Here is an 18,341-nt window from a genome sequence, read left to right on the forward strand (position 1 = left end):
GTCCCACACCAGAGGCTCTGATGAATTAGTCTCAGGTGAACTAGGAACTGAGATTTTTAAAACCTCCCTAGGTGATTCTAATGGGCAGTCAAGGTTGGGACCATTGCTATTCCAATCCCTTTAATTTTATATATAAGGATAAGGAACTTGAAGCTCAGAAGAAAATGGAGATGGTCAAGGTTGCAGAGCTACCAGTTGGCCAAGCCTGAGTGATGACTGGGGAGGGCACGGAGCTGGGAGGTTGGTTTCCTGCTACAAACAGGACTCTGTCCATTTCTCTTTCTAGGACTAGGCTTCCCCATCTGTAGGACGAGAAGGGCTGGATGGATAATCCTCAGAGTCCCTTCAAAGGAGCAAGAATGAGCTTGCGGTGGGGAGGGAATAGGGTGTGGGGGGCGTTCGAGCAAGACCACAGCCTGGCTAGCCCCCCAGACCAGCAGTCCTGCAGTTACCAGTCCTGTGCCTGACCTTTGTCCTCTTTTCTTTTCGGAAACACAGAGCTTGTGAGTGTATGTCAGAAGTTAACAAGTGGTTTTTCGTACATTCTTGGTTTTGCTGTATCTACCTGGTACCTGTTTTGTGCTTTTTTTTCCCCCCTGCCACTCCTTTCCCCTTTTCCTTCTGTCCTTTTCCCTTCTCGCTCCTTGTCTCCTTCCAGCACAGGAGTTTCTCTAGAGGGGCAGAGGCAGTCACCATGCGGGAGTTCGCTGGGTTGAAGTGCTGCTCCATTTCTCTCCATTGCTTTCTCCTTTTACTTCAGCCACACCGGCCTTATCCTTTGCATTTTCTCAGTGCTTCTCTTCTGACCTGCATGTCGAGTTCTGTATTGCTGTGGCTTCCAAGGAAGAAAGCAAGTCCCACGTTGGATAGCCCCTTGTTTTTAGCCAGCTGTGATCAACAGACAGCGTTTGGGACACCTTCCTTTCAAAACAAGGATAAAGTATCTGTTGATCTCTGCAGATTCCTTCCTATAACTATTCATAGGTAGTCCTAACTCCACTATCGGCTTCCCAGATGGGCTGTTCACACGGAACAGGTTCACTTTCTGTTCCAAACTGCTTCAAACAGCAGAACCTGAGAGAATGGTGTGAACTGTCGGTGGGGAGTGCACGTAGGAGATAGACTGAGTGCCCTGCTGCGCTCACGTGTTTTTATCACTCTTCCAGCGCTGTGTCTAAGCTGGTCTCCCTCGGGCACCAGCTGTGTTAGAGGCCCCTCTGTGGCTGGATGTAGTGAACTGCTGTCTAGCTTCCTCTCCGCTGGGCACAGAGGTGCTTTGGGGACCGCAGTGGGCGGTGCTGTGCTGGGCTCACCCTGTGTGACTGGCTTCCTCTCGGACCTCCACTGTGTGTCCTGCCTCACTCTCTGGGCTTCTCTGTCCCCCAGTGTTAAGTCACAATGAGATACTGTGCTTCCCACCGTCCCTTAATTTTGGAATGAAAATGGGCCTAGAATCTGGCACTTTACTCTCTCACTTGATGAATTGAGAATTTGACTATGCAGAGCTTTCAGGTAACAGGTAGGTGGCCCAAGGTCACCAGGTCTCAGCTTCAGGACGTTCACTCCCACATAGAGTGTTCAGCTCTCCCCCAGGGCCGGGCAGCTAGGCAGCAGCTTTTGAGCTCAGACACCTATGTGAGAACAAATTTTTCAGCACCCAAGTCCCAGTTCTTCCCACTGGGAGCAGTCTGGGCTCGGCTAGAGCCCCGGAAAAGAGAGACCCTTACCAGCAAGACTGGAGGGCCGGGGGCAGCCTGGCCTATGCAGTGTGCTTAGGAAACAGCTCCTCATTAGCCGCCACCCTCGGCTTCTCTGTCTGTCCCCAGGTCTCAGCAATTTACAGAACTCTGCCTCCTGTCCTTCCTTCCACCTGTCATCTTTGCTTCTGAGATAAGAACCGTTTGTGTAACACCAGTACTTACCTAAAGAAAGACATGCATTATGTGGTTGTAGTCAAACCTGATGCTTTCAGATGACCTACTTACGTCTTCAATGTAGAAAAGATTAAGAACAAAATAAATTCATCTAAACTTCTGGGCAATCCAGTTGACTTTTAAATCTAAGAATGGAATTCCAAACACTTACCACATTCAGCTATATGACAGAAAGTAAATCTATGGATATGGTATTTTGTGAATGATCTTTTAAATAAAAGAAAACCATACATAATAAAATTGATTCTACTTGGCTGAGCATCAGCTGAGCATCAGCTCCCTATCAGCAGCTGATCTGGGACTGGCATCCGGCTGGCTCCACTCCGGGCTGTGTTTTTGGAAGCCTGGAGTCAGTGATGCTGAGGATTGAGGCCAAGGCCCTTCTCTGAGTGAAGCTGCCTGATGGACTGGATGTTCCCAAACAAGCCGTCTCACTGGAGACAAGTTTGTCTACTGAAGCGTGAGAAGTTCACCCAGCAGTAAGCTGCTCTGGCTGGGTTTAATCTATGGTGTGTTTATTAGGATTGGGCTTTTAATTAAAATTGACATTTCAAAGACTACCTGTGACGGAGCCCAACTTTAATGAAAAGCACATCACGGTGACATAGATAATCTCCCACTCCATCAGGCAGTGTCTGTGGAATTAAGGCAGGAGCACTCAGCTCTCTCCTGCTCTGGCTAAATTAGCTCACTATCAGTGGGTGTCAGTGGACCCATCCACACTGAGTCGTCAGACCCGTCCACACTGAGTCATCGGTGTTGGGGGACCCACAGTGCTGGTCTGGCCCTCTGGGGACTCCCCTCTAGATCTAGATGAGTGTGTTAACCCTTTGAGGTTCAGTTTTCCCACATGTAAAATGGGCTACTCGACCAATCACTTTTTCAGAGAATGCTTGTCAAGCACCTATTCTGGGCTAGATCTCCTAGTCTTTCTCCTCAAGGAATTCAGAAGGTGAGGGGAGCGGAGACAAGAAAATCAATGTAGGATAAGACCCTTAGCTTGGTCGCCTGGCACACAGGAAGCTCTTGTGACAATTCTTGTGTCCAGGTGCTTCGGGACCGTGGGCTGGGTTGCTCTTGAGATCACACAGGGGGAGAATAGCCATGATTCCAAGAAGAAGGGTGATTGTGACTTGGTTCTCCAAGTGTTTGCTGAGCACTGATTGTATCCCAAACACTGTCCTAGGTGATGGGGATAGAGTGGTAAATAAGGCAGACAATGACTTTGTCTTCACAAGAGCAACTTTTTCCTGGAGATAATAATAATAATAACAACACAACAACAACAACAACAACAGCAACAGCAATAATAGTGGTGACTTCTATTTAAAGAGCACTTAACATGTGCTCAGGGCTTTATTGATGTGTCTCATTTCATTTAATCCTCACTGACAACCTTACCATATAGGTACTCTGAATTTCCCTTGTTATGGATGAGGAGCCTGAAGCTCATAGAGGGTTGAAGACCTTGCCCAGGGTTGCCCAGCTGGGAAACAGCAGGGCTGGGGTTCCTGCCCTGGGTCATTTACTTGGAGCCTGAACATTCCCCATGATATTATTCTGGTTTAGAATCAAGGTTATACACAGCTAGTGGAGGGGTTTGAATGAATGTGTGTGTGTGTGTGTGTGTGAGAGAGAGAGAGAGAGAGGGAGAGGAAGCACCCTACATGATGGAGGGTCCCTAAGAGGTGACAAGTCTCCCTCCAGGCAGCCCCAGGAGATGCCCTCCCCTCATGTCAAGTACACCTGTTGGTGCTGTAAAGGGAGAAGTTTCCTAAGTCACTTGAAGGGAAACCTGCTGCCTTCTCTTACTTTGAGGGTACACAAGAATGAATGAGAGCGTATTAAAGTGAAATCCAGAGACAGAGAGGGATTAAGAGGATTCACCCCAGAGACCTTTCTTTTGAAATATTTATCCCTCTGGGCCCAGTGGTCTCTGGCATGTGGCATGTGTCACTGGGCCAGGACCACTACCCCTTCCCCAGCATGATGAGGAAGTGGGAAGGGTCAGCTTTTGGAGGCTTCCTTCAGAGCCACCCTCGCAGGCCTGGGGAAAGAGACAGCGTTCCCTCACTACAGTGGGTGGAAAACCCAGGTCCCAGGTCCCACATGCTGGTAGCCAAAGTCAAGAGACTCAGCATAGGTGGAGTCAGCAGCTGGACCACTGAGGCAAGACTCAGCCAAGAGCCTGAGATGGGACCCGATCTTTAGGTGGGAATGCAGTTACACCTGTTTCAGGAACAAATCTTCATAGAAAGCCTGGGAGGACAAGCTATAACCCACATAGTACCCAGCAGGAGACTGAAGAGCAGAGACGTTAAGTTTCTAAACTGACTTCTAAACTAATTTCACACAGCTAAAGAATTTTGGAACTAGGATTCAAATCCAGGTAGCCATTAGGTCCCAATAAATACACGAAGTCAGAGAGGTTAGACTCCCAGTCACACAGCTGTGGGTGGTGGCTCAGCTCCAGAGACCATGCTCTTTCTATGGTGTGAGGCTCAGGGAAAGTTCTGGAGGTTCTATTGGGCTGCTGAGGGAGACAGGGTTGGGGGGAAGCATGGAGCTCATGAGGAAGCAAGTGGCCTGGTGTCCTTCCGCAGCCCTCAGTGACCTTGTCAGGGATAAGGCAGAGCTCTCACCTGGAGGAGCCACAGGGCATAGACCAGGACATGGGTGTCCCCATAATCGCAGTTCACGAGTGACAGTCAAGACTGGAAGTAAGCCCACCTGCCCCCCTAATTCTGATTCAGGGATCTTTCCTGTGCTTCCAGGCTGCCGGGGCCATAATGGGTGAGCACTTCTCAGAAATGTTAGAGAATACATGGAGAGCCATGGGGGCTGGCCCAGACCATCACTGAATTTCTTCCCTTAAAATTAATAATCGACTGATTCACTAAACATTTATTATTCATCAGGCATCCTGCCAAGCATTTTTTTTTCCTCCAGACATGATTCATTCAGTTTACAAACATGAGCCAGATGCTGTATATATGGTAGAAAACAGACAAGGCCCTCGCCACACAACTATCCTCACAGGTGGTGATGATTTCTCTTACTTTTTCGATGAGCACCCTGAGGCCCAGATGGGTTAAGAAACTCACCAGAGTCACAGAGCTAGTGAGCGGTACAGCTGAGATTGAACCCAAGTCTGTCTTCACCACTTCAGCATCTGATCTTTCCTTGCAGCCCTCCTGAATTTATTCAGACAGTGGTGAGGTTCGGCTCTTTATTCCCAATGCCAGACTCCCCCACAGTGTCTGCCCAGCCAAATGTCATTGCCATTGCCAGCCAAATGTCACCACTTTGCCTCCACTGCAGCCTGAAGGCAAAATTTCCAGATTCTCTTCTCCTCCTCCCAGAATCTCTCTGCATGTCATTCAGGATGCAGTGAAAACCCACGCCTTTTAACTACTTCCCTTAGCACCTGTTTTTTCTGCCCACGTCTCCTTCCCTTCCCTTTTTCAACATCAGAATGTCCAGTCGTCCTTCAAGACCCAGGTGAACTGCCCCCTCCTCTGGGAGGCCTCCCTGCTTCTTTGAAGCAGAGACTGTCCTCAGGGCGCCTCATCACCCACCTTCTTCTGAGCAGTTTTCATGAGTGTCTTAGTGTATTTATGTACCTGTCTGTCTCTCCCACTTACCTTGAATTCTTGGCGGTCAGGAACACACCTGGGGCCCTTATTCTTGTTGTACACATAGTTGCTGGACCCCCTAAGTGCTCAGTAAATGTTTGTGAAATGAAGACACGAGGACAGCCTGGCCTCTGTCTCTTTTGGTTTACATCCCTCCTACAGAACTCCCTTCAGTCCAGCTCTGTCCTCACTCTTTATCGCAGCCGCTGACTGTGGGTTTAGGCCTTAGATGCTTCATTAACCAATAATAATGAGTCACTGTACTAGCCTCGGGAGCACTGTAAATGATACAGTGTCAGGAGAAGGCAGTGGGATGTGGAATTTCAATGAGGCTGGCATGGTTCCAGAAACAGAAGATGCCACGTGCAATCTTTTTCTCTGTTACAGTTTGCATATGTCAGGCCTCCCATGCTAACTTGGAATAATTCCATTATTCTGTCCCAGTTCCATTTCTAGACTATAGGGATTTACAATGAGTTGCCATGTGTCGGATGTGACAGGTTAGCTGATGGGCTCTTCAAAGACACCCATGTCCCAATCCCCAGAACCTGTGACAGTGTTACCTTACACTGCAAGAGGACCTTTGCAGATGTGACTAAGATAAGGATCTTGAGATGAGATTATCCTGGATTATCTGGGTAGGGGGCCTTCCATGTGATCACAAGGGTTCTTTTTTCTTTTTTTTAAATTTTTTTTTATTTTATTTTTAAACTTTACATAATTGTATTAGTTTTGCCAAATATCAAAATGAATCTGCCACAGGTATACATGTGTTCCCCATCCTGAACCCTCCTCCCTCCTCCCTCCCCATTCCATCCCTCTGGGTCGTCCCAGTGCACCAGCCCCAAGCATCCAGTATCGTGCATCGAACCTGGACGAGGCAGATGGAGGGACTTCCCTGGAGGTCCAGTGGTTAAGAATCTGCCTTCAAATACAGGGGACGGGGGCTTGATCCCTGTTTGGGAAACTAAGATCCCACCCACATGCCACAGGACAGCTAAGCCTGCACACCTCAACTTCTGAGGCCACACTCTCTGAGGCCCCCATGCCCCCCGAGAGAGGCTTGTATGCTGCAACTAAGACTTGATGCAGGTAAATAAATAAATATTAAAAAAAAAGAAGAAGCAGAGGGCGATTTGACTGCAGAAGAGATGATATGATGATGGAAACAGAGATTGCCATGATGTGCTTTGAAGATGGGGTGGGGGGACAGTCACAAGTCAAGAAATAGAAGTGGGCCATTGGAAGCTGAAAAGGGCAAGAAAAGAGAGTCTCTTCTCTAACCTCCAGAACAAACCTGCCCTGGTAATTCCTTAATGTAAGCCCTCTGAAGCTGGTTTCAGATTTCCAACCCCCACAACAATAAGAGAATAAATTTGTGCTGTTTTAAGCCACAAAGTTTAGGTAATGTGTTACAGCGGTGCTAGGAAACTAATATAGGAGGGAGCTCCCTTTCCTGGAGAAGCTGACAGAAAGCCGTACTGTTTTTCTGGATGTAACCTCAGCATCATTCTTAACACAATACATCTGGGTGTTGGAAAGGGGAGCTGGAGCCCCTTTGTTATTTCCGCCACAGGTATACATACGCTCCCCATCCTGAACCCTCCTCCCTCCTCCCTCCCCACACCATCCCTCTGGGTCATCCCAGTGCACCAGCCCCAAGCATCCAGTATCGTGCATCAAACCTGGACTGGCAACTCGTTTCATACATGATATTACACATGTTTCAATGCCATTCTCCCAAATCTTCCCACCCTCTCCCTCTCCAACAGAGTCCATAAGACTGTTCTATACATCAGTGTCTCTTTTGCTGTCTCGTACACAGGGTTATTGTTACCATCTTTCTAAATCCCATATATATGCGTTAGTATACTGTATTGGTGTTTTTCTTTCTGGCTTACTTCACTCTGTATAATAGGCTCCAGTTTCATCCACCTCATTAGAACTGATTCAAATGTGTTCTTTTTAATGGCTGAGTAGTACTCCATTGTGTATATGTACCTATTTGAACTGGGACAAATGCCTCCTTCAACAGGGAAAGGAAGCTCAGAGAGATCAAGTCTTTCCAGGGACTTGCAGCCCATCAGTAATAGAACTGTTCCTCACGCCAAGATTGTTTCCCCATGTCAGCCCTTGAAAATCCATGTTGGGAGCAGAAGCATCAGTGGTGCGGCAACATTCTAGCTTAGACTGAGCTCTCCTGCAGGAACCATGATTTTTTTCCCCTGGCAGTCAGGGCTGGATCAAGAAATGGTCCTGCAGGGGCCATTTTCTGGCTCTACTCACTGCCCCTCCTGAAAGCCCAGGAACCACAGCATAAACCGGGTGAGATCCCTAGAGCCTCATGACAAGTTTTGCCAAGGACCGGCCTCTCTGGGCAGATTTATTCATCAAAGCTCTCAATGGAGATTCCAGCCACTACGATAATGACTAACCCGGGGAATCTTTCTGCTTTGCTCAAATCCCTCCCTCAGGAAATCTGAGCTTGTGAAATGAGAGTCCTTAGGGGAGATGGCTGTTACCTGAGAGACAGAGATACTGGGACATTTGTCTCCCAGTAGGTGGATAAGGTTACAACCTCACATGAAAAGATTGCTTTTCTATCCAGATTTATTAGCCAAGAGTTCCCTAGAGGCTCTGCTGTAGCCAGTCAGGTCATCTCCTGCTCAAAGACCCTCAGAGGTTCCCCACTGCTTCCCCAATAAAGTATTCTGGCTTAGACACTCCCAACTCTCTTCAATTGGGCTGCATCTTTTCTTTCCAGCCTTATTTCCTCTAACGCTATAGTCAAATTCACTGTTCTCTGAGAAGAACAGTGGGGAAACAGCTAGTACATCAGTGGCAGGGCTGAGGCCAGAACAAGAATGCCAGAGTCCCACTCATGCTTTTTGTCCTGCTTTCCAACAAGAAACAGAGCAGGAGGCACAATGTTGATGGCATACAAAATCCCAAATTCAAAGTGTAGCCTTGCTTCTTATGTGTGTAAAATCCCATCCAACCAGTCTCATGGGTTGGCTTTGTATGTACCATAGGTTAAATGGAGAGAAAGGATTTTGCATGATGACCTGGGAAACCTGGGTTTTGTACTTGCCTTTGCCCTAAACAGACTGTGTGACCTTGGGGGCAGCCCCCCAACCCCAGCCCCTTTACCCAGTCCACTTTCACCCTGCATAGTCGAAAGGCTAAACTACATGATCTTTATGTCCCTTCCTGGGAGACATTTCTGTTTTTTCCCAGCAGCCCAGAAAATTTCTAAACCAGTAAAGAAGCATTTTCCTGGGATTGATGGAAGCTGGCCAGGGCTGGTGAGGAAGGGCCAAATTCAAGAGTTTGGCTCAGCAGTGGGAAGGAATTGCTAGCAGGGTTGCAGACTGGACTGGAAAGAAAAAAGCAGAACTGTGAATCCTGGCAGCTAATAGAGCAGACCATTCACTCACAAAGAGTCAGTGAGTCCTGTTCTGGGCCAGACTCTGTGCAAGGTGCAGGGGTGGGTGGGGGTGGAAATATAGTAACAGGCCAGATGGAAAAAGTTCTTGGTCTCAAATAGGAACTTAGAGTTAATAAGGGTGAATAGCAGGAGGCAGGCAGTTAAACAGCCAGTAGAAATACAGAGTGAAGGAGAAGGGGGATGTAGAGGGCCACAGGAACAGAAGGCGGATTCCTGTCACAGTACAGGAGGGGTCAGAGAAGGATGCTTAGAGTACCCTTAACCTGATGAATCTGGTTATTTGTGAGTGAAAAAGACAGGAAGGGTGTTCTAGGCAGAGGTTTAGTCTAGGGGGAAAAATGCCCAAGCCTAGGGGAAAAAATGCCAAGTTCAGCAAATAGCTAGAGAGATGAATGGTGGGGGGCGGGGAGGGCATGGAGAACAGAATGAGGGCCGGAACACAGGCAGCTGCTTTGTAGCCAGTGGGAAAAATGGAGCAGGAGAAATGGGCATCCATGTCTGGGTCTACGTATATTCTGCACCTTGCAGCCCGAGCAGAGGTCCCAGGGCCAGGATCCTCAAGGGAAAAGACTAAGTGAGACTGCAGTTGCTGAAGAGCTGAGGGCTGAATGATGGGACAAAACTAAGATGAGGAAAAAGGGAAACAACAGTGTGCTGGGGGATAGAAGGGAATAAATCCTCATCGACAACTTACTATGAGGTTGGTCTTAGCCTTAGTTTTTCATCTAAAAAATGGGGCTACTTCCAGGACTAGGGTGAGGATTCAATGAGATAATACACATCTGCTTAGCATACAGCCTGACACACCATGAGTGGTTAATGAATCATAGCTACCTTTATGACTACTGCAAGTTCATTCATTCCACAACTATTTATCGAGTGCCAACTATATGCCAGGCATTGTTCTAAGTCCTGGACTACATCCATGAACAAAACAGAAAAAAATCACTATTCTTGCATGGTTACATATTAGTGCTTACTCTTTTTATCCTCACAACCATGTGAGGAAGTTCTTATTGCTGCTGTTTTATAGATAAGGACTGGACACTAGGCTGAGCAACTAATCCAAGGCTAGGAAGTTAACCAGTGACAGAGGCAGGATTTGAACCCAAGTTTTCATGATGACATACCCAAGACTCCCTCCACTACCCCACCCTACCTCTATACAAAAGGCAACACAATTAATTATTGCTTGTGGTGTGAATATTATTTTCAACATGGATTTTCTATAATGATCTGGCTTTTAAACCCTCTGTCTTGTCATTCCTGTAAATCATGCAAACCCATCGAGTATGTCTGATATGAGGGAGGGAAGATGCTATTGTTTTATTCATTGAAACTGCAAGAACTTCAGGGGAAGTAAAGGCCTTTGTAGCTGGAGCAGTGGGGAAGGTTTCCCAGAGAAGCCTGGACCTGTAGCCACAGGCAGGAAAAGGACAGCTGAAGGAGTAGAAACAGTTTAAACAATAATCCAGAGAGTAGAGTGTGCAGTGTGTGTCTATGTGTGTAGGAACGATATATGTGTGTGCACGTGTTGATTGCCTTAACAAGTATTTACTGAGCACCCAACATGTCAGAAACTACACTAGGAACTATAGCAAACAAGGTGAGCCAGGTCCCTGCCCTCGTGGAACTTACAGTGTGTGTGTCTGTGTGTGTATGTGTGTGTGTATATGTGTGTGTGTGAAGAATGGGGATGCGAAATGCACCTGCAGATAAGGCATTCATCCCAACAGAGACTCCTTTCTCTGAATTTTAGCTCCCTCAGCTGTGCTTCTGGATTTTTTTCCCCCTCCCCATCCCTACTTTTGCCGACTGGAGGAAAGGTACAGGCTCCTGCAAGCTGCCCGTGGGCTCAGGAAGTCCCAGATGCCAAGCCGGGCTGCACTGAGAGTGAGGGGCTTTGACTCATCTTTGCAGGCTGGTGTTCCCTTTTGGTATGGGCCTTTTATCTACTAGCTCGGGGCAGATAATCAATGCTAATCTGGTCTTCTGGGACCAAATGAAACAGCCGGCATTTAAAGGGCTTGAGCTCTCTTTTCTGATTACCAAGCGACCTACATTATCACTCTTACTCCAGCCTGCCTGGGAGGGCATTGCCATTGACAAAGCCCAACCAGGCACTCTCTCTGCTGGGAACTGGCTATAATTTCTTCTGAGCTTGCCAAGCAGAGGAGCCTGGCCAAGAATTCCAGAGGCAAGTCTCTTGCCCTGGATCTGCAATGAACTCCCAGTGTGGCTCTAAGAGTGTCTGTTTCCACCATCACCACCCCCTTGGCCTCAGCTTCCCTGTTTATAACATAAAGGGATTAAACCGGACAATTTCAGAGGTCCCTTCCCCTGCTCCTAAATTCTAGGTCACTCATGATGCCAGATCACACTTACTGGAGGCCTGGTGTGCTGCGATTCATGGGGTCGCAAAGAGTCAGACACGACTGAGCTGAACTGAACTCTAGCCCTAAAAAGTTTCCAGGGACTTCCCTGAAACCCACATGATGGGTATGAAGCTTAGCATGGCAATTAATAACATAGGGATTTGTGTGTATAGATATACACTGATGTGAATATTTCCAAGACACATTAAGTGAAAAAAATCAAGATGCAGAGTGGTTTCAATAGTATAGTATGATATGATACATGTATATTACACACATTTGTATAAGCACACATATGTATAGAATATTCTAATATCTTTGGAAGGTTACAAAAGAGCCATGGAGGAAGGGAACAGGGCATCCAGGAAGAAGATTTAAATTTCACTTTTTTTATTTCTTGATTTTTTAAAAACCATGTGCATTGCTGTGTCAAAAATTAGTAAACAGTTTTAAAAATAGAGTGTGGACTTTGCCATCAATTCACTTAACAAATATTTACTGAATATTAATTAGGTGGCAGAGGCTGATACAGGAAGTAGCAAGTGAGAGAGTCCCTGCCCCCAAAAAGCCCACAATCCAAACTGATAATGGCCAAATCAGTAAGTGCAATATAATGCCAGGTAGCCATAAAGGGCATGAGCTATACAAGACAGACTTGAATATGACGCCTGGTTTTTCATAACAAATTGTTTGACCTTAAGGAAGTTGCTTCAACCTGTTGGCCCTCAATTTCCTCATCTGTAAAACGGTAGCAATTAATGCTCCAATTTTTTGTGTGTGAGAATGAAATGGAGCGAGTATCAGTATTGAGACATAATAGGAATTTGGCAAAGGTTGGTTATTGTTTTGGTTAATATTACTAGGGGAAGGGTTTGGAGGAGAGTGAATATGGCCAAGAGCTGTGTGGGGACTGAAGGCGATGGGAGTGGGCATTACCTAGGAGACAGAGCAGGTTGCGGGGACACAGGGAGAGGTGAACAAACCGGGCTTGTTGTGGGTAGGGTAATACAGGAGAGGAGAGGTGAGTGACCCAGCCCAGAGGTGACCCAGAAGACAGAAGTCGGCTTGGAGCCTTAACCAGCAAGGAGCCCCACATAGCTCCCCCAAGGCACCTGGTCTGGCCAGGAAATGATATGAAGGCTGGAGGAGGGAGAAACCCATTCGCCTCATGTCTGGGGTGTCCAGGGACAAAGTCATTTGGGTTTCTTGGCAGGGCTGGGTCTCTGAGTGGTAAGTGTCTCCATGTTAGGCTGATGGGAGGGTCCATTTCGAGCTTCCACCCCATCCTGTGGTGATGCCTGACTCCTTCCTATTGCAGTAATCCCCTGCTTCCCAGAGTAGATGAGAAGGTCTTGGTGACATTGTGCCTGAAGGTCTCTGCCAAGACTCTAGATGCAACTAGGAACAGAAAGAGAGAGTGTCCTCAGGGGTCCCCAAGCTGAGTCTTGGTCCCCGAGGGCTGGCTCAGAGACACAGGGTGGGGTCTCACCACTACACGCACAAACCAATGACGGGTGCTTCTCAGGCAAATGGGCTACATCCCGGGCAGACATTAGGCTGGATCAAACTCTAGAATCATCTGTGACAGACAGTCACTTGTTCAGTGACTTAAAGCTTGCTGGGTGCATGTTCATGAGTGTTTATATGTGTGTGTGCCTGTGTATACATATGTTTGTATATATGTGTGCATGCATGTGCATCTGTGTCTATGAGTGTGTGGCATAAGGGAACAGGAAGGTAGTGCAGGTCCAGTGGATGGAGGAAGCCAGAGAAGCGAAGTGTTTGCTTCTCAAGAGAAAATGAAATTCAAAGAGAAAATCATTGCCCTGGGGGACTCTGTGAATCTCACCTGCTTTTAGTGAATCTCATTCAGTGAAGCTTTTTATGCAAATTTACACAAACAAATTCTGGGCCCTGCTTGGAGTCCTGGGAGGGTGGGTTCCATTTCAGGAGCTGTGGGGTGGAAGTGAATCTAGCAGGAGGTCCCTCCTGAAAGCTGAAGATAAGAGGCTGGCCATGGCCCATGGGGCTCATTTGACAGTTCCCAGTGATAGCTTCTTAGCCACACATGAAATATCCATCTATGGTTTTTTGACATAGACTCAAATTGTCAAATTTATCCAAACTATTTTTGAGCAGCAAAATCCCCCTTTGCCTAAAGGAGGTTTTAAATAGAACCCTGACATAGAAAAGAGAAAAAGGCAAGCTGCCCTGGGTCAAATATGGAGATGGGGATGGGGACTCAGTGCACACCACCCCACCCCACTCAGGTTCTTCCCACCCCCTCCACTCAGGCTTCAGTCTCAGCCCACATTAAAAACCCTTTGGCTCCTTCACCTTCCCCACTGTAGAAAACCCTCCCGGGTCCTGCTACTGCACCCAGATCCCTTTGAACTCAAAAGAGGCCTGCCGCCTGCCACCTAGGGGGCTCACTGTGGTCCTAGGGTAGAAGGCCAGTTCTTTCTGGAAAAATGAACCTTAAAGAGACCGTGGCCAGCAACTTGGGAGATGACTCACTGGTTCCTCCTTCTGTGACTTTGCCTCACTGCTCAGGGCATAGGTTCTGAAGTCAGCTTTGAATTCTTGCTTTGCTACTAAAAGCTGTGTGATCTTGAACAAGTCACTTAACCTCTCTGAACCTGTTTCCTCTTCCGTAAAATGCACATAGTTCCTCCATCACAGGTGCATGTAAGGAGGGAAGGAGCTGTTAAATATCTTAGGTGGCAAAGGCACGGGTCTATTATGGCCCAGGGAAGTAATTGAGAAGAGAGATCACTGTGTGGGGGCCAGCAGGAGCACGTCGTCTCCACCAGATTATTTCCCTGTGGGGAGGCAGGCCCAAGGAATGGCATTTTCCTACTTTTCTAAGAAAAAAATCAGAAATTCAGCTCTCTATGTAAAAACTCCCAATTTTTAGAACTTTATGTAGTAACTCCCAATTTCAACGTTTTGAACACTGTGAGTCAAATAAAACACACTCGGGGGCCGGAAGCTTATAGCCATAGATGCCAAGGGACAAAAAGTGACACGTAGGAGTCGCTCACTAAGCTCCGTGGACGAGCACACCTGCTCCCCTTCTCCCCTTTCCCTTCTGTCCTGCCCTCCCCAGGGTCTGGTTTGTTTCCACTCAGACACTTGCCTCCTGCCCCTGGATGCCCTGGCAACTGTGGTTAAAGGCAGTTTGGCGGCTTCCAAGCGTGTATGTAGGTGGGTGGGGAGGGGAGCCTTCAAAGGCACCTCTTCTGCTTTCTGCCTCTGAAATTCAAAGCTGGCCTCTCAAGGAGTGATGCATCTTTGCTCTGGGTGCCCGAGCCTTGCTGTAGCCGGATTAATCATGCTCTCCAAAGAGGAACTCTCCAGGGCTCTGGTGATATCCTTGGACGGTCATATCTGGAGGTGGTCAAGCCCCTTGTTGCATCCCCCTGATGTGTGTGTATGTGTGTGTGTATGTGCCCTCTGATGTGTGTGCATGTCTGCGTGTGTTTGTGTCAGGGTTAGGGGCACAGAGGGATTGGTCTTTAATTTTCTTAATTTCCTTCCTTCCTCGTTCCTCCCTCTCTCCCTCTGTCTCTCCTTCCTTCCATCTGTTTTTCTTTTGACAAAAGTTACTAGGCTTTTGCATAAATGATGCACACTCACTGATAACATTTTAACTCAGAAAAGATCAAAGAATGTAGTTTTTAAAAAAAAAGGAAAGCAAAAACAAACTTCTCAGAAAAACCACTGGTGAGCATCTTCCCAGAGGTTTCTTTACATGTAGATAAACTGATACAGAAATGAGTGTTTAATTTCACGTAGTTGAGCTCGTAGAATATCTGTGTAGTTGTGCAATATGCTTTTTTCTTCAAATAGTATGTCCAGGGACATCTTTTCCTCGCAATGTACTCAGATCAGCACCATGGCTGTGTCTGCTGTACCTCAGATGTGTCATAAATTATTTATCAAAGCCCTTGTTGGGAAGATGCACAAACCGCCCCCTTGTCAAGGTCCCCAGAGCTTCCCTGGACCCAGGAAACACGATCCTGTGCCTGGACTCTGGGGCAGTTTCCTTGCTAGTCGTCCTGCTTCCAGGCCTTCAATGATGATGCAAACCCACACGGAGCTGGGACTGACTTGAAACCTGCCCAAAGGATCATGTCACTTCTCTGCTTAAAACCCTAGAATCTCTTCCCTTCACTCTTAGAATAAATTCCAACCCCCTTACCATGGCTAAGAAGACTGGCATTTTCATGATGGGGCCTTACATGTGGCTTCTGCTGCTGCCAGTCCAAGATTGTTCACTCTTACTTCAGGACTTCTGAGCTCATGGTTCTCTTGGATCCTTGCAAACGAGCTCTTCCACCACTCAGGTCTCAGTTCAGAGAGCACCTTCCTACTCCCCCCCACCACCCCTAATCAACGCTGACCCCCTTACCCTTGACAGTCATGGTCCCAGTAGTTTGCTTTTTATTTTGTTTGCAACACTTTCACTATGTGAAATTGTCGCACCGATTTGTTTCCATGGTTGTTATTTGCCCACAAGGGCAGGGACATTGTTCTTAGCACCTAGACTGGGGATCTGGTGATGCTGAGTCATCCTTGTTAAATAAACAACCCCACCAGGCAATCTCTACAAAACACCAATACTATTAAAAATCCCTATTCTCCAGTTCTTGGGGTTTTTCTGTAATTCTCCTTTAAAATATCTCTGGTTATGGGACTTCCCTGGTGGTCCAATAGCTAAGACTCTGTGCTCCCAAGGCAGGGGGCATGGGTTCAGTCCCTGGTCAGGGAACTAGATCCTACCTGCCACCTAAGAGTTCATGTGCTGCCACGAAGATCAAAGATCCAGAGTGCCACAACTAAGACCCGGCATAGCCAAATAAATCAATAAATGCATTTTTTTAAATAAATAAAATAACTCTGGTTTTCTAAGTGAACTTGAGTATGTCTTTCTGCTCCTTGCCCCCAAAAAAGCCCAGCCCAAAAGCCAGCTCCAGCCACTTCTCAGCTTTATCTCCTCCACATTTCATTACGAATCCGTATTCTTTAGCCAGATAGGAGTCTTGATCTTTCCAAACACACCTCCCTCTGCAGGAAGCCTCTCTGTGCTGCTTCTCTCTCTCTCTCTCTCTTGCTCTTGCCATCTTGCTTCTGCTGCTCAAACTTTATCCATCCTTAGTCCAGCTAAAACTGTCACTACCCCCGGGAGTGTGCCCTGTCTTTGACCATAAGAATGATCATTTCTCTCTTCTGTATTCATGTGACACTTCATTTTTTCCACCCTTGAAACATTAGGACTTTCTCCCTCCAATACTGCCATTTCTATCCTAGCTTGATCATTCCTCACCAGGAATGATATTATGAGTTCCTCGCCAGCAGAGGCTATGGCTTGTTTACTTTTTCGTAACAGTTAACATTGAGAAAGTGCCTTATGTAGGTTAGCTCTTTTAAAACTCTGAGTTGGGGATGTAAGTAACCTTGCTGAACAGATGAGGAGGTGGTGAGAATTTAAGAAACTTGTTGAAGGTTACACAGGGAGGAGGTGGTAAAGCTAGGATTTGAATCCACAGCCTGAAGCCAGAGTTCACCTTGGCACTGATAGCAAAAAGCCCTTTCGGTTGTTTTCGTTTCCCAGTGCAGTAGCTGCCCGCCCTTAGCTCCCAAACTCTCAGGTCTTTGAAGTGAAGGATCTGCAGGGATACTGTTAGTCTTAACGAAAACAAATCAAAGGACTGTTCGCTCAAATCCAGATCTGAGTGTCTGCCTGCGGGGCTCCACATCATTACTCACTGATGATTCAAGAGTCAGGCTCGGGGAACCAAGAGGAGATGAGGTGATTTCTATTATGTTGTCGCACTGAAGTGTTCCTCTAAATGATGCCCATGGCTCCATCTCTCCCTCTTTATCCAGCTGGGAACACAAGGCAAGTTCTGTTATCTTACATGACTTGCGGTGTTGCTTCCCACCCTATTCCTTTTCTTCCCCATCAGCTCCCTCCTCTTTCCTAACACTTACTGACCTCTCCGTGAAAAACATTTCTGATAAAATGTGTGACCCTGACAAAGTCTTTTGCCTTGCACCCCTGAGTAGCCATTTCTGCAGCTTCTGTAAATGAAGTTAGAGTACTGATAAGGAAGTGGTGGCCCAGAGAAAGCATGGAATCTGCCCAAGGTCACACTGCAAGTGGATGGCTGGTGTTGAACCTATACAAAGGTACAGACTATCAGTGAACCCAGTGCATACCTACCACCCAGTCTCAATAACTAGCAAAATTACTCTTGCCCACTTCCCTGCTCCCAAATTACTTGGGAGGAATGTTTCACAGGTGCCCTTGCCTGGGTTTGCGATTGAACAGAAAAATGAAAGAAAAGTTGGTCTTGGGGTGTGTGTGTGTGTGTGTGTGTGTGTGTGTGGAGAGGGATCTTGCTCTGCTTCCCTCCTTTCCTTCACCCTGCTAGCTACCTAAATTCCATGTCCTGTTGGTTCTCTCCTTGTTGTTACTCTTTCTATTCTCTCCTGGTGCCTGCTGAATCCCTGTCGAGGGACTAGGGACTCAAATGTTCTTCTAGATCACTGAAATTTAGGAGAGGTCTCCAGAAAAGCAACTCTTTCAAGTTCCAGAGGAAAGCCAAGCCACTTGGGAAGGGTTTTCAGACCTAGATTTTGTTGAAAGAGAGACATCTGTGCCTTCTTTCCTGGGTCACAAAAAAGCACGAAGTATTTAATCTTTTACAGGGAAAACTTCAAACCTATCGTGTCCGACTCTTTGCGACCGTATGGACTGTAGCCTACCAGGCTCCTCAGTCCATGGAATTTTCCAGGCAAGAGTACAGGAATGGGTTGCCATTTCTTTCTCCAGGAGATCTTCCTGACCCAGGGATCGAACCCAGCTCTCCCATATTGCAGGCAGACACTTTACCGTTTGAGCCACCAGGGAAGCCCTTACAAAAGTATAATGAATATTAAT

At 47.1% G+C, this 18,341-nt stretch overlaps 1 long non-coding RNA gene across 1 annotated transcript in view; it reads right to left on the reverse strand.

Annotated features, from left to right (window-relative positions):
• Positions 1–16,223, reverse strand: part of LOC102390938 — a 55,082-nt gene extending 38,859 nt beyond the window's left edge. The window contains exon 1 of the long non-coding RNA XR_006553271.1: positions 15,637–16,223. This is a non-coding gene — a long non-coding RNA (uncharacterized LOC102390938). The remainder of the gene's footprint in view (positions 1–15,636) is intronic.
• Between the last annotated feature and the right edge of the window lie 2,118 nt (positions 16,224–18,341).

The sequence above is a fragment of the Bubalus bubalis genome, chromosome 9 (assembly GCF_019923935.1).
Source record: "Bubalus bubalis isolate 160015118507 breed Murrah chromosome 9, NDDB_SH_1, whole genome shotgun sequence".
Taxonomy (NCBI): Eukaryota; Metazoa; Chordata; class Mammalia; order Artiodactyla; family Bovidae; genus Bubalus; species Bubalus bubalis.